This window comes from Chiloscyllium plagiosum, unplaced genomic scaffold, assembly GCF_037043375.1.
Source record: "Chiloscyllium plagiosum isolate Xiang-an unplaced genomic scaffold, Cpla_swu_hap1 HiC_scaffold_1, whole genome shotgun sequence".
Classification (NCBI taxonomy): Eukaryota; Metazoa; Chordata; class Chondrichthyes; order Orectolobiformes; family Hemiscylliidae; genus Chiloscyllium; species Chiloscyllium plagiosum.
The window spans coordinates 78,326,658-78,343,957 of record NW_028270139.1 but is presented as its reverse complement, the minus strand read 5'-3'; the positions used below and the strand labels follow the sequence as shown (position 1 = coordinate 78,343,957).

The 17,300-nt window shown below is 40.7% G+C and overlaps 1 protein-coding gene and 1 long non-coding RNA gene across 4 annotated transcripts in view; both read left to right on the top strand.

The window, feature by feature from the left end:
• The window catches only part of dlc1 (DLC1 Rho GTPase activating protein), a 480,352-nt gene that overhangs the window by 278,942 nt on the left and 184,110 nt on the right, over positions 1–17,300 (top strand). The gene's annotated exons all lie outside the window — the stretch shown is intronic.
• LOC148152147 (uncharacterized) overlaps positions 2,453–17,300 on the top strand; it is a 69,504-nt gene continuing 54,656 nt past the window's right edge. Inside the window, exons 1-2 of the long non-coding RNA XR_015758365.1 lie at positions 2,453–2,630; positions 4,197–4,249. This is a non-coding gene — a long non-coding RNA (uncharacterized LOC148152147). The remainder of the gene's footprint in view (positions 2,631–4,196; positions 4,250–17,300) is intronic.

The window sequence follows — 17,300 nt, the reverse complement described above, 5'->3', positions numbered from 1 at the left end:
TTGTAGTTGACTGCCCCTCAGAGGAGTCATGATCCATAGTCTGGATGTGGGAAAAATTTGGAAAAACACCTTCATACTTTTTACCCGTGCCCCATTCTCCCTCAATGCCAACGCATGACTCCACTCCATCCGAATTGCAGCAAAATATCTTACTGGGTTGAGTTGTGCCTTGTGCAAACAAAACTGTTTGTAATCATTGGAGGCCAGTCTCTTAGCCACAGGATATCATTGAAGGAGTTCCTCAGAATAGTATCCCAGGCACAACTACTTTCAAGGCGGAAGTGAATACTGCAGATGCTGGAGATTAGAGTCAAGATTAGAGTGGCACTGAAAATGCTGCCTGACCTGCTGTGCTTTTCCAGCACCACTCTAATCTTGACAACTACCTTCAGCCAATTGATCACGGACTTTCCCTCCATCATAAGTAAAAAAGTCGGTATATTCACTAATATCTGTACAGAGTTTACTTACATTCATTACTCATCAGATAATGAAGTAATCCAACCCAACAAAACCCAGAAACCATTTAATTTTGTGCTGAGAGGTAGAAAATTATATTCACACAAAAGTGCAGCTAATGACCATCATCAGTGAGAGAAAGTATAACCTTGACCCTTAACATCCTTACCATTGTTGATTATAGACAGACTCGACAGATGGGCTAAACAGTGGCAAATGGAATTTAATCTTGAAAACTGTGAGGTAGTTCATTTTGAGAGGACTGAACAGGAAATGGAGCAAACACTGAACTGTAGGACCCTAGGAAATACAGATCAGAAGGATCTTGGTGTGCATGTCCATAGATCTTTGTAAGCAATAGGATAGATAGTTAAGAAGGCATATGAGATAGTTGTGTTTATTAGTCAAGGCATGAATACAGAGCAGGGAGGTAAGGATGGAGCTTTATAAAGCAGTTAGGCCATAGATGGAGTACTGTGTGCAGTTCTGACCACCACAGTAAAGGAAAGATGCTATTGCACTAGAGAGGGTGCAGAAGAGATTCACCAGGATGTTGTCTGGGCTGGAGCATTTCAACTATGAAGAGAGACAAGATAGAGTGGAGTTTCTTTACTTACAGCATTGAAGGCTGAGGGTGGGGGGGATGTCCTAACTGAGGTGTACAAAGTTCTGATGGAGTAGTTATAAATATGATCTTGGGAAGGAAGAAATCAAGCATAAACATATTACATGGTGAAGCAGAGTTGAAGGGTTGCAGACTGGCACATTGCATGGTCCAGGACTAAGTGCTGAGGGATGCACTGAAGCTTGGGGCAGCTGCTGCCAAGGTGTGGTGGGGAAAGACCACTGGCTGAGGTCTTCTTCTTGAAGGTAAATGGGGGTCCATTCAATTTTCCCATCCTCCAAATATCCCAAACATACATAAATATTAGTGTTATATGTATAAGAGAAGTCTTTAGTTTCTTTGAATAGAGGAGAAAGTGAGGGCTGCAGATGCTGGAGATCAGAGCTGAAAATGTGTTGCTGGAAAAGCGCAGCAGGTCAGGCAGCATCCAAGGAACAGGAGAATTGACGTTTCGATAAGCCCTTCTTCAGGAATGAGGAAAGTGTGTCCAGCAGGCTAAGATAAAAGGTAGGGAGGAGGGACTTGGGGGAGAGGCGTTGGAAATGTGATAGGTGGAGGGAGGTCAAGGTGAGGGTGATAGGCCGGAGTGGGGTGGGGGCAGAGAGGTCAGGAAGAAGATTGCAGGTTAGGAAGGTGGTGCTGAGTTCGAGGGATTTGACAGAGGGGAAATGAGGAAACTGGAGAAATCTGAGTTCATCCCTTGTGGTTGGAGGGTTCCCAGGCATGAGATGAGGCGCTCTTCCTCCAACCGTCGTGTTGCCATGGTCTGGCGATGGAAGAGTCCAAGGACCTGCATGTCCTTGGTGGAGTGACACCAAGGGCATACCAGTGGAGAATTAGCTCCATGATTTCTGGTGACTCCAGTTTCTAGGGATTTTTGATGTCATTTTCAATCTTAATAAAAAGGGCATTCACTCTCACCTCACTTCTTGTGTTTAGCTCATTTGTCTTGAACCAAAGTGTTAATGAAATATGGAGCTGAATGGCCCTGGCAGAATACAAAATGAGCATCTGTGAAGAAATTATACTGAGTAAGTGCTGCTTGGTAACAGCCACACCTTACAGCATTGATGATTGAGAGTAGACTATTGGGACACTTTGATTGGTGACAGCAAAGTCAAGTTGATTTATCCTTCTTGTTGCTTCCCTCAGTACCGCTGTGGGTCCAATCTGTCGATGTTGTCCTCCTGTATTTGGCTAGCTCAGTCAAGGGTGATGCTGCAAAACCACTTTTGTTATGGTCATTTAGCTTCTCTACTCAGATTACATTATCTGTACTTGCTACTCCGAGTGCTTGTTCTGAGGGGTTTTCAAGGAGGAATGCTGATTCATTGCTGAGGGGATGACAGTGGCTTCTAATCTCCTTATCCAAGTTTGGTCTGATGCTATGAAATTTCTTTGTGTCTGAAGTCAAACTTGAGGACTCGCAGTGCAACTCCCTCTGGACTGTACACCACTGTGCCAGACTTTTGGTGGGTCTGTGCTGTCAGTGGGGGAGGATATATCCAGTGATGGTGATGGAGATGTCTGGGACATTGGATGCAAGGTATAATTCAATATGTATTATACTGTCTGACTGTTGCTTGAATAGTTCATTGGGCACTCTCTTTCTTTTGGCATAAGCTCCCTGATTTTAGTAAAGAGGAATTTGCAGGGCTAATTGGAAAGGATGGGCCATTCTCATGGTGCCAAGGTTGATACAGTCTATGCTGTACATACTTGTCTGAATCCCACTGCAATCCATGGCCTGGATATTCCAAATGACGTTACTTCATAGGCAATAGTACCTCATTTGAAATAATATCCAGTTAGAAAATATGTCAGCTCACAAATGGATTTTGATACTGGACCTTTGATACTGGGGAAGTGGGCTGTGAAATGGCAAATGGAGATTAATATGGATGAGTTGGAGGTCTTGCATTTTGGAAAGTCAAATTAAGGCAGGAGTTTCTTGGTGAACGGTAGGGCCTTAAGGAGTGTAGTGGATCAGAGGGACCTTGGAGGTCAGGTGCACATCCTGTGAAAGTGGAGTCACAGATAAACAGGGCCGTGAAGAAGGCTTTTGGCACACTGGTCTTCGTCAGTCAGGGCATTGGCTATAGAAGTTGGGAAGTTATGTTGCAGTTATACAGGACGTTGGTGAGGCCACATTTGGAGTATTGTGTTCAGTTTTGGTCACCTTGCTATAGGAAGGATGCTATTAAACTGGAAAGAGTGCAAAAGAAATTTACAAGGATGTTGCCAGGACTCAAGGGTTTGAGTTATAGCGAGAGGTTGAACAAGCCAGGACATTTTTTCTTTAGAGCATAGGAGCCTAAGGGGGTATCTTATAAAAGTGTTTAAGACCATGAGCGGCATGGATAGGGTGAATGCAGTCAGTCTTTTTCCCAGGGTTGGGAAATCACGGACTAGAGGGCATCAGTTTAAGGTTAGAGGGGTAAGAACCTGAGGAGCAACTTTTTTACACAGTGGGTGATACATATTTTATTGAAGTGGGTACATTAACAACATTTAAAAAGCATTTGGACAAATACATGGATAGGAAAGGATTAGAAGGATATGGGTCAAGTGGGGTTAGCATTGGGAAATGGGGTTAGCATTGATGGATATTTTGATTGACATGGACCAGTTTGGGCCAAAGAGCCTGTTTCCATGCTGTAGGACTCTATAAGACCATTCGGCCCATCAAATCCATACTGACTCTCTGTGAAGCATCCTACCCAGACTCAGCTCTGCTGACCCCCCATAGCTAATCATATAATCCCTACAATATGGAAGCAGGCCGTTTGACTCACTGAGCCCACACAACCCACTGAAGAGCAACCCCCAAACCCCCAGCTAATCCCAGAGCACCCATAGGAAACCTATGCAGACATACAGAGAATGTGCAAACTCCACAGTCGCCTGAGGGCGGAATTGAACCCAGGTCACTAGCACTGTGAGGCAGCAGTGCTAACCACTGAGCCACCATGCCATCCATATTCTTTGACCCATTAGTTCAGGAGGTATAGTCACTTTCTTTATGTTGTATTGCACACGTGTTAGCAAATTTGAAGTTGTAGCTCAGTTCAATAACAAACTTAGTAAATGAATTATCATATGTCTCTAACAGAATGCAAAGAGCTGTGTGAAAAATTTACAACAATGTCCTTGGGAGTCAGCATGGTAGGTATTTGGCACACTCCAGGAAATATCATTCACAAAAGCAAATTTATGTCAGGAAATGTTGTTCCATTATCCTGTTTTAAGTACAATAAAGAAATCTAATTTGATCATTTAGTGCTTCCGTTACAATAAAAGTGAACTTATGAGTCTTCATTATACAATACCACACACTGGAAAATTTGGCCTTTCGTCATCAGTCTGTAAAACTTAACATCCAGGTCTGTGATTCTCTTATGTTTTAGTAGACCAAAGCTAACAAGTAATGTCAAATAGTCTCTTACAAACTCCTGTCATATGCCATTCAATAAGATCATGACTGAACTATTTTATGTTTCAAGTTTTCCCTACCTAGCAACAACCTATCCACCTCTGTCTCAAACATATTCATTAACCACATCACTACCATCTTCTAAGAGAGAGTTTCAACATCACACAACCTCTGAAAGAAAAACATTTGGTTCATGTTTATCCTAAAATACCAGCCCCCAACTTTAGAACCATTCTGATTAGTTCTAGACTTGCCAACAACAGGAAGCATCCTTTTCACATCCATCTTGTTAACAACATTTGGCACAGAAACCCGACAGTGTGGACACAGGCCATTTGGCCCAACAAGTCTACACCAACCCTCCAAAGAGTATCCATCCAGACCCATTCCCCTACTACTTTATATTTCCCCTGACTAATGCACCTAACCTTCACATCTCAGAACACAATGAGCAATTTAGCATGGCCAATCACCTAAACCTGCACATCTTTGGACGGCAACCCACACAGACAGGCAGAGAATGTGCATACTCCTCACAGACAGTTGCCCGAGGCTGGAATTGAACTGGGTCCCTGGTGTTGTGAGCCACTGAGCTAACCACTAAGCCACTGTGCTACCACCTTGTACAGTTCATTCAAGTCACTCCTCACTATGCAAGCTTCTAATGAAAATGAGCCCAGTTTGTCCAGTCTATCCTCATGAGACAACCTGCTCATTCCAGTATCAATCAAGTAAACCTCCTCTGAACCACCTCCAAAGTATTTACATCTACTCTTAAATAAGAAGACTAAAAATGCACACTGTTTGAGATGTGTTCTTGTCAGTGCCCTGTATAACTGAATTATAACATCCTTAGTTTTATGTTCAATTCATCTCATAATAAAGGATAGTATTTCACTTCTTAATCCCAGAACTTTGTAGGGAGTTGGGAAGAGATATTTGGGTCTCTTGCTGAAGTATTTGTATCTTCATTAGCTAGGGGTGAGGTGCTGGAAGACTGGTGGTGTCATTATTTAAGAAAGGTGGTAAGGAAAAGTCAGGGAACTATAGACCAGTGAGCCTGACATCAGTGATGGGTATGTTGTTGGAGAGAATCCTGAGGGATATGACTTATGTGCAGTTGGACAGGCAAGGACTGATTAGGGATAGTCAGCATGGTTTTGTGAGACAGAAATCATGTCTCACTGACTTGATTGAGTTTTGACAGAGGAGATTGATGATGTAGAGATTGTCAGTGTGTAAGATGCTGATGAGCAAAGCTAAATTCCTGATATTCAAAGTGAATGCCAGTGCACATTGATGAATGGGATGCAGTTAACAGTTGAAGAGCTTAATCTATTATCAATTAATGTGTTGCTTTTGAAATGTTTTACATCAATCTATAACCTCATTTATTTATATATAAGAGACTCCATTTCTACTCTGGTATTTGAGAAACAGAAGATAATGTGTTATCTTATTGGAGTCTCTCTTGACTGATATAACCTGAATGCTTTAATACTCATAGCATTGAAACCAGAAGCTTGGATTCCCATACTTTTTAACAATGAGAATCATGTATGTTTAGGATGGTTAGGAGAAAAGGAAAGCAATTACAACAGAACATCACATAGCAACCATGAGTATCCATTTGAGGTTTGCAAAATGTATGTAATATATGGGTTATACAGATAATGGTTATGAGACAGAGAAGCCAAAAATCTAGACGGATTTGAATTACATCCTACACTTTCTAAATGCAAATGTTTGGATCTCATTAGAACACAATTGATATCAATTGTATGATATCTGCAATTCTGTTCTTTAAGAGTTTAAATTTAAATAAACGCATGATAACTCAACACTATACTGATTTAACATGACAGAAATGACAGTAGCAACAGTTGTGATTAAAACTAAACCCAATCGTAAAGTGAATTTAATAAATGTAAAAGTTGAAATATGATAGCAAAAGGGAAATTTACTGCTTAATAGAGGTCCCAAAACATATTGGGACTGCATATTTGGGAAATTGCATATACCAAGGCTGAGATATTTTGACCATTGAAATTAATAAGTGGAAAATCATGAGCTCAGGGTATGTAATTTCCTGATATGGACTCCTGGTGTTTGCGAAGAGCAATGACGTAAAACATCTACACTCCATTATCCAATAACAGAAATGGAGAGAATTCTACTCATGCCCCAGATATATTCCAGGAAAGTGTCCACCAATTCTGCAAAATAGTTGGTGCAGTTTCTTTTCTGAGTTTCACTCAGTTTATACTGAAAGATACACCAGTAAAACTGCATTAGCAGTTGCCCAGAGGTTACTGATGCAATTTTGCAAATCTGGGCAGGGAAACCTCATAGATTTGAGAAGATTTGCTTCAGCCAAGAGAATTAGAAGTGGTCTGAGAGCTCAGACTGCCTGCAGCCAAAATAAAATGGTGGCTCCAATGTCATGCCACATCAAAGGTGGCCATTTATCTTTGTTGCCGTAGGTACTTAGTTCTGGAAGCAGCCATTGAAACCATTTTCAGTGGAATGTTCTCTATAGTGACATGTACTAGGAATAATTTATTTAGAAGGTTTGTCTCTAAAGAGAAGTTGCCTGTAGAGACAGTGATGCATATGACTGGATATAAAACGTGATACAATAAGTCAGCTAAAGGAACTCTGGTATAAGTCACCATATAAAGAAAGGGCAAGCTTCATTTATAGAGCATCTTTCATGACCTCAGGATGTTCTAAAATACTTTACAGTCAGTGGAGTACTTTGAAGTGTTGTCAGTGTTGTAGGAAGTGCAGCAGCCAATTTGTGCAAACTGAGCCCTACAGGCTAACTACAAAGTCTTTGTTGTATTAGCAGCTCTCGCCTGCAGTGGTTGTAGAAGTGTTACAATTGGCAGAAGTGTCTCTTGCAGGCTAAGGACATTTAAAAAATGACCAGGTTCCCACACCTAATAAAAACAGAACAAGTCAGAAGCAAATAATGAGTCAGTCAGCATTGATCTGGGAAGTGACCTGTTCTGTTTTATAAATGCTGACTGACCTATTGTATATCGCCAATCTTAATTTCAAAATTCTAGTTCTAAATTCATTTATTTTTAATTTTCCAGTTATAACTCTGTGATCTTAATGACATCAGGTCCAATAGATTTACTGCATTTGGAATCACAAGCTTTCAGAGCGCTGTTTCGTCGTCAGACAAAGTGAAGTGAAGTCTCTTCACTTATTGAAGGAGCAGCACTCCGAAAGCCTATGATTTCAAATAAACCTGCTGGACTATAACCTGGCATCATGTGACTTCTGACCTTGTCCACTCCTTCCCAACACCAGCACCTCCACATCAACATCTTAGTGAGGAAGAGAATATTTACAGACTTCAGATGTGAGCAGTATTGGGCAGGATGTGGACTGCTGGGCTGACATGTAAAAATGCCTACATGGTTGGTGTGTAGGTATGATTTGAAGGAGCCAGTGGTGGACTGGGTGGACAAAGTTAGAAATCACACAACAGAACACTTGAAATTACGACAGGGTGGATTTGATCAGGCCTTTTTTTCTTCTTTTAGCTCAAAAAGCAGGTGAGATGTTAATCTTATTCGGAAGAATTTCCCTTTCAAAATCCTAAATCAGATAAAAGATGAACCTGGACGATATATTCTGATTAAAGCCCTTATAAATGGAGACGAATATGGGATTTTAAATTTGTATTGTCCCCCGGCACATCCTTTTAAATTTATAACGGAAGCCTTCTCAAAATTGATGGCTCTCGGTGCCCGTCATACAATTATAGGGGGAGACTTTAATTGTATTATGGATCTGGAAATATATAGGATTCCCGAGAGTACTGCAGGAGTATCTCCCAGATCTAGACAACTGGTGAATTTGAACAAAGAATTAGGATTAGTAGATGTATGGAGATGTCTTCATCCACAGGGCAGAGATTTTTCTTTTTACTCCAATCCACATAAATGTCATACCAGAATTGATATGTTTTTTGCCCCCTCGATTTTTTAAAATACCATATCATTCTTTAAAATAGGTAGTATAGTAATTTCCGATCACGCTGCTGTATATATGGAAATCAAGGCGAGGAACAATGGGACATCCCCTCGGCATTGGCATATGGACCCCTTCCTAATGAAAGGTAGTCAATTTGTAAAGTACTTCTCTCAAGAATTTAAAACTTTTTTAGAAATTAATTTAGGTACGGCTAGCAACCCATCAATGATGTGAGAGACCATCAAAGCTTATGCGCGAGGTTTGATCATCTCATATACAGTGACCCAGAAAAAATTAAAGGGAGAACAACAGCATCTGCTCGAAGCTCGCTTAAAAGAAGCTGAAACAGCATACGCTGATAGACCTTTTATTATCAAATTGCAAAGGATTATGGCCCTTAGGACAGCTCTAAACACCACGCTTACCCAAATGACTAAGAGGGAAATATTATTTGCAAAACAAAGGTTATATGAATTTGGCGACAAACCGGGTAGATACTTAGCATTTCTTGCAAAGAAAAAAAAGGCCCCTCAAATGATCACGTCAATCAAGGAAAGTACAGGTATTTTGACTCATGATCATAAAAGGATTAACACAATCTTTAGAAAATTTTATTCTGATTTATATAAATCGCAGGATTGTGAAGACAGGACTAGGAGGATGCAATCATTTTTTAAAAATTTGACCTTTCCGGACCTAAGTCCGGAACACGTATCGATCTTAAATGCTCCCCTAACAGTCCAAGAAATATTTGACGCAATCAGGCAACTTCAGAGCGGTAAGGCACCGGGCCCAGATGGCTTTCAAGCTGAATTCTATGAAGAATTTACAGGAATATTGGCTGGTCCACTTATGGACATGTATAACTACTCATACAGTCAGGGCTGTCTCCCGCCTTCGTTGAAAGAGGCAAATATCTCTCTTATCCTTAAAAAAGGAAAGGAGCCAGAAGATTGCGCGTCATACAGACTAATATCCTTGCTAAATGTAGATTTTAAAATCCTTTCGAAAACGTTAGCACTGAGACGAGAAAGGGTATTGCCACATATCATAAAGGAGGATCAGACGGGGTTTATTAAGGGCCGTAGATCATTCAATAATATTAGAAGGGTTTTGAATATGATTCAAGCCTGTTATCAGGGAAAGATACCAGGAGTAGTAGTCTCATTAGACGCGGAAAAGGCATTCGATAGGGTTGAATGGTCATATTTGTTTTACACATTGGAAAGGCTTGGCGTTGGAAAGGTGTTTACCAAATGGGTCTCAACATTGTATAGTGATCCCAAAGCAGTTGTGGTTACCAATGGATTAGGTTCAGATAGCTTCAGTGTGGTTAGGGGTTGCCGTCAGGGATGTCCTCTCTCGCCATTGCTACTTATGCTAATACTTGAGCCACTAGCAGAAGCTATACGGGCTGACCTAATATAACGGCCCCGAGGATTGGTACAGGTAAACATAAAATTACCCTTTATGCAGTTGATGTTCTTCTATTCCTCAGTAATCCTCTGATGTCCGTACCTCGCTTAATCCAAGTTATTAATACATTTAGTGCATTCTCAGGCTATAAAATTAATTTCTCAAAATCGGAGGCTATGCCAATGGGTGGCCTTGCTATGATACCCCACTTAATGGACGGATCCCACTTTCCCTTTCGGTGTTCCCTGGAGGGTTTCTTATATTTAGGCATTTTTATTACCCCAGTATTTCGTCAGTTATACAAGGCTAACTTTGTGCATTTACTGGAAAGGATAAGGCAGGACTTCCAGCGATGGGGAGACCTTCCAATTTCCTGGTTGGGTAGAATAGCACTAATTAAAATGAATGTCCTGCCCCGTCTCCTATACCCTATGAGATTGCTTCCGGTGATGCTGCCGAGGCTGGCACTACATAAATTATATGGCTGGTTGGGTTCCTTTATCTGGAATCATAGACGGCCCCTCATTAAGCTGAAGAAGCTACAGCTTCCACAGGCAAGGGGAGGATTGGACTTCCCAGATTTTAGGAAATATCAGTTAAGTTCCCTATTAAGTTACATAGCTGATTGGGTCTTGTCTGACCCGCAATCAATCTGGCTGGACATCGAGGCTTCTCAAGTAAAATGCCCACTTATTAACCTTTTATTTTCAGACAAGAGGAAAATCATTACGGATCACTGTAAAAACTCTATGATACTAAACACAACTAAAGCTTGGAATATGATGCGGCAAAATGAGGGCAACTCACATAAAACATCTCCCTATGCACCGATAGTGGAGCATGAGGATTTCAACCGGGGGTTACAGATGCTATTTTTAAACTCTGGAGATCCAGGGGTATCTCATGTTTAGGGGACCTATTTAAAGAAGGGGTCCTGATGTCTTTTGAACAGCTGCCTCAGAAATTCGGATTACCTAATGGAGACCTCTTTCGATACTTCCAAATTCGAGATTACATACAGAAGAAGACTACGTTACCAGATAGTCTTTATAAATCAGATAGAGAATGTAGAGTGCTACAGCCAATGGGGGTATCTTCCGTCAGTACTACTTACCATTTACTACATGATGAAGTATCGGGAGATATGGACAATCTGCTTAAAACATGGGATCAGGATTTGGGACTAGAAATCTCTATAGAAACGTGGAATGACATTTGGGAAAACGCCAGAAGAATCACCATCTGCAACAGAACTCAGGCTATTCAGCTGAAGATACTTCATAAGGCCCATATAGCACCGGATCGATTGGCAAAATTTAAGGCAGGAGCATCTCCAATGTGTCCCAAATGTAAAATAGAGGTGGGCACTCTTGTACATTGCCTATGGACCTGTCATAAATCCATAGATACTGGACTAAAATAGCAAGTACCCTGACAGAGATTTTAGGAACAGAAATTAAAGTGGACCCAATATCTCTCCTTTTGGGCTTTTCGAACTTACCTTCCCTGGATATGCACGGGAAGAGATTATTTTCTATTCTCTCTTTCTGTGCAAGGAAAAATATTTTGGTAAACTGGGTGGCTACGGGCCCCCCTGGACTTTCAAATTGGCACAGATTAATTATGGAATGTATTCCCCTTGACTTCCTTACAAATATGGTGCACCGAAAGACCCAATTATTTCATAAAATATGGCAGCCCTTCTTGAATTATATAAATACAGATATTTCGGCTATCCTAACAAGGGCTTTTATTTAATTGAGATGGCGAACCTGGCTGGTCCGGGGCCCCGTGGGAGAGGAATCCCGCACGAATACGGGTTTTGTTACATTTGATGTTAACACATTCCGAGCATGTATCTCACTACCCAATTTCTGTGTTATCCGTCGTTTATTTCTTTCTCTTATTTGAATAATGTAAGAGACTTAATTATACACTCTGGTTAGTTGTAGGTTAGATTAGTAGTTAGTTGAGTTTTGTTTTTTTTCTCTCTCGGTACTTTTGTTAAATTTTGGTTATTATTTATTTAAGATTTAATTGTATATCAATGTTTGTACTTGAGAGTTTTTTTTATTTTTGTAAACTTGTAAAAATGTTAAATTTCCAATAAAAATATCTATAAAAAAAAATAAATCACACAGCAGATTATAGTCCAACTGGTTTATTTGGAAGCACTAGTTTACAAGGTGCTGCCTCTTCGTCACCTGATGAAGAGGTAGCATCTCAAGAGATAGTGCTTCTAAATAAACCTGTTGGACTATAACCTGGTGTTGTGTGATTTTTAACAATGTGTAAATCGGCATCCTGACACCATGGAAACAGTCGCTTGAAGGATGATCTGGGTAATAGGTCACCTTAGAGACCCACAGTCAAATATAACTTATTTAATGGGGTGCAAGCGTTGAATGCCTTGGCGTTTGCAGGGGCTTCCACCTCCTGGACTGACAGTGTGAAGTGGCAGCATGGGGATGAGGTGTGTAGGGCACCACGTGCAGTGGATAATGGTGAAGAAATAGAGTCATAGATATCTATAGTACAGAAAAAGGCTCTTTAACGTAACTGTATTCACTGCTCACAATGTGGTCCTCTCCACATCGGAGAGATGATACTCAGATTGGGTGACTGCTTTCCAGAACACCTCTGCTTTCAACACAAATTTACAGTTCCCCTGCTGCTTCAAAACATCATAGTGTTCTCATGCTAACATTTCTGTCTCAGGTCTACTGCAGTGTTCCAGTGAAGATCAATGCAGGAACAATACCCCATCTTTCCCTCTAGGTGTCTTCAGCCTTCAGAACTCAATATTGAGTTTAACAATTTCAGAGTGTAAAGACCTTTCTCCATATTCTTTACCCATACCCCTAAGTCCTGTTCTGTATGCAAAACCATTCTGAATAATTCCCACTTCATGTTAGCACCCATTCAGTATTTATTGCTTTCCCAGTTGATCATTAGCAATCCCTTTGTCTGCTTTTTTTTCTATCTCTGGACACTGTTTCTATCTATTCATTTCACTCCTCCCCTTCCGCCTCCCCACAACCTCAACCTTAATTCCCATCATCAGCATAAATACCATCATTCCCCAGTTGCTACCAGTTCTGATGAAAGATCATTGAACTTGAAATGTTGATTTAGCTTTCCTCTCCGCTGATGCTGCCAGACCAGTTTAAAGTGCATTGCTGCACTCATCCTTGTCACTCAGTGAGCACTCTGGGTGGCAGTAATGTTCCCTCTCCTTATAGATATGGTAGTTCCAATGGCAGCCATTTTGCTAACTGCTGCTGACAAGGTGCCCTCGGTCTTGCTGCTGACTACAGAAGTGAATTTATATTCGGTTTCTAAATGCATACTTTGTGTCGCTGTTCACCAGTGATATGGATGATGTGGATACAGAATCAGGGAGAAGGACTATAATGTAGGTGATATACTTGGGCAGGACCAACAGACAAGTATATACATAATGAACAGTAGAAATCACTGAGAATCAGAGGGACACCATGGTGTTTTGAAGCAGCAGGTTACTGCAAACTTGGATTCCCATTTGCGGTGAGAGCAGAGGTGCTCCGTAAAGTAGTCACCCAGTCTGTGTATCATCTCCCTGACGCAGAGAGGACCACATTGTGAGTAGTCAATACAGCACACTAGATTGAATCAACCTGGAAGGTGTGGCCAGGACCTTTGATAGAGAGGAGGGATGACATAAAAGGACAAGTTTGCACCTTTTGTGATTGCATGGGAAGGCACTGTGGTGTGACCCATTTATTCCTACTCTGTTTCCTGTCTGCTAACTAATTCTTAATCCATGTCAGTATATCATCACTAACTGCTGTGCCTTGATTAACACACTAATCTCTTACGTGAGACTTTATGAAATGCTTTTGGAAACTCTAAACACATCAATTCCACTGGTTCTCTCTCATCTATTCTAGTTATGTTCTCAAAAAACTCAAGTCGGTTTGTCATACATGATTTCCTTTTCATAAATCCACAGACACTTTGTGTAATACCATTAGCATTTTTTAAGTGTTATCTCTTTTGCTGTCTTCAGTAAAGCTAACATTTCTTTAACGTTGCAACATAGGGCTACAATTATTTCTTATTATGAATGCAGTTAGTTGAGTCTTTCAAGCCCATTATTGAGTTTTTATACTTAATTAAAGAATTTTGTTTACTTTTCAATCTTTTGGACAACAGTCAAACCTTTTTGCAACACTCATTGTCACAGTTACAAAGTTGAACTGTATAGTTTTAGCTTGGACTAACTATAAAAGCACAAGAAACTGCCGTCTAATTGTCTCAGTCATATTTATGGAAGACGGCAATGATCTTTTGAACTAGACCTCTGCAACCAGAGCCATTAAAATGATGCTTACACTAAAGTCCTTCAAATGCTTGTTTGATTTATAGTTAGCTTTCAATATTTAATCTCTCTTTCAAGTCCAACAATACTTCAAGTGCCTTTCAAGCATAAAGCAAAGTTGAATTTCTGTGGTCAAACCAGTTGAAATTTGATATAAGGGTTCTGGGAAAATGTTATTATGGATATGAGCAGATCTCCCATAGATTTGGGCATGGTAAGTCAACACAACCTTGTGACAAACTGAAAGAATGATTATGAGGGTGACATGAATCTTCAGCGATAGTACAATACAGGTGATAGAAAATTGACAGCTTCTTTTATGCCTTAGCTAATTTTCCTCACTGGGAAACCATGACTGATTTTATCAAAGGTACCTTTACTGACATCATGTCAAGTCCCACTGAAGCTCTGGACATTAGAGATATATGTAATGTAGGAAGTCCCCATTTCTAATCTTGTCCTTTCAATGGTAATGATCATGTTTAGTTAGGAAAAACAGAGATTGTATCCCACAACACGTTCAAGAAAACATCAGAACTCAGCACAAGACGTTGGTGTACCTTTGATAGTTCAGAGGATGAAGCAGTGGTTTTAAATTACTTTTTTACAAAAATAGAAGCAGCACCAAATCTTACTTTTAAATCTGTTCATGAGACACTGACATTGCTGGCAAGGCTGGCATTTATTGTTCATCCCTAATTTTTCCTTAAATTCGTGGTGTGTTGCCTTTTTGAATCACTGCCATCCTTAAGGTGTAGAGACTCTAACAGAGCTGTTAGAAAGTGAGTTTCAGGATTTTGATAAAGCGACAGTGAAGGAACAGTAATGTAGATCCAAGTCAAGATGCTGTGTGGTTTGGAAGGAAGCTTGGTCTCTGCTGTCTTTGCCTTTCTAGGTAGTAAAAGTTGTACATTAGGAAGGTGTTGTTGAGGGAACCATGGCGGGTTGTGGCAGTGCATTTAGAAGATAGTACTCACTTGTGCCACTGTATGCAAATGTGGGGTGGAGGTAGTGAGTGCTTAAAATGGAATTCAGTGAAAGAAGTTACACTTAATAATAAAAAAACAATTTTCATGTTATTTCTGGAAGTAAGCTGGCAGCAAGGATGCAGTGGCATAATTGTAGTGTCCTTACCTCTGGTCCAGAAAGTCTGGGTTGAAGCCCCACCTGCCTCAGACATGTGTCATACTTGAGCATTTTAAAATTCTAAAAACATCAACAAGATTGTAGCTGAAAGTTTTGCTAACTGCTGAAGCACTTCGGCACCTGGGGCAATACAACTGAAGAGTATGAAAAGAGAATTACATCTTCAGCAAAATTCAACTACTGATAGTTCCAAATACATTTTTGTAACGTGGAGGTACTGTGTTCATTGCAAATGTAGCTAATTGCAATTTTGTGTTATAGCTAACACCTGAACATTGAATGATCTTGCCATCCGCTAACCCTGCTGTTCCTTTTCAGAAACTGTTATAGAGTTTGTAGAAACCGGGTCAGTTGTTCTTTTCCAGTCAGTAACTGTGATCCTGGTCAGGATCTTGAATTCAAAACATTGCCAGCAGTGGTGTGATCTCCAAAGAGCAGCCAGTGAATATGACTTTCACTGAGGTGGATCTGAAATTGGAATATATGAGCCATCAGAGTGACATGTAGCCATTTTACAGCTCCTAACCTCAGGTTATGTATAACCAGGGCAGATGTCTTTAACAGACTTTCATCTCCCAACCCTCCCCCGCTCTGTCTCCAAAGCACATTGTCAAGTGTCTGCGTCCGGGTCCAATAGCAGATGGCTCAGCATCACCACAGTTAAAATCACCTGTCAGATATGCTAGATAATCCTGTTTCTTGCAAGGTTTATTACACTTTCACATGTAAGTTTATATGCTTTACACACTGCTACAGCTTGGCACATCAGATGGCCTAATGGGATTGAATGAAAAGTTTAATGACTTCCTTCCTCCTTTAAACTCAACTTTTCCCCTGTGCCACCAGACCTCCATAATTACACCTCATTTCCTCATAATTGGAAAATTTTGCTGATGCAGTCATTGATAGTGGGAGTGAATTTGTGTTCACTAATTCTTTTAAGTATAGCTAATAGAAGCCCCAAATGATCCACAATGTTATTAGCGTGTCTCACTGAAGAAAGCCAGGGATATTTGGTAAGACACTGATCTGAATGGATGCACTGAAACAGAAATTGTACAGATAGCATTTGTTTTCATATTTTCCATTCTAGTGAGACTGTAAACATTTGTTTCTCATTGTGACTCAAGCGAAAAAAATGAAAGCTCTAAATTCAAAAGCTGGATATCAGCAAGCATTTAAGCGGCAAGTTGTCATTCAGTCTCTGAATATCCAGCTGGATTTTTTCAAAACCCATTAGTGAGCAGCTCCTTGACATGGCACATGATATCAAACACAAAGTTCTCTTTCATCTTTGGAACTCCTCCTCGAAATGCTTCTACTTCGCCTTCACTCTACCCTCACCAACAAATGCCGTTTCAGCCAATTCAACTTTGTTTTGGGTCACCTCCACTTCTGCTCGGTGCTCAGCTTTGAATAATGTCACGCCTGAATTTCAATATCGTCAATGCAGTGCCAGGTACATAGACCATACATTGCAGCGATTGACTGTTCAGCTGTTATAACCAGGCCATGGCTGAAGTTCCCAATTCATTGAGGTTTCAGTTGGGGTACCCCAAACTGTAAAGCTTCCTGGTGAGGAGGGATGAATTGGCCCATCCTCTTTATTCACTCACTCCCTCAATTGGTTTCTTAGTTTTAGATTACTTGCAGTGTGGAAACAGTCCCTTTGGCCCAACAAGTCCACACTGACCCTCTGAAGAGCAACCCACCCAGACCCATTTACCCTTCACCCAACACTACGGGCAATTTACCCTGGCCAATTCACCTAAACTGCACATTTTTGGACTGTGGGAGGAAACCAGAGCACCCGGAGGAAACCCACGCAGACATGGGGAGACAGACAGTTGCCTGAGGCGGGAATTGAATCC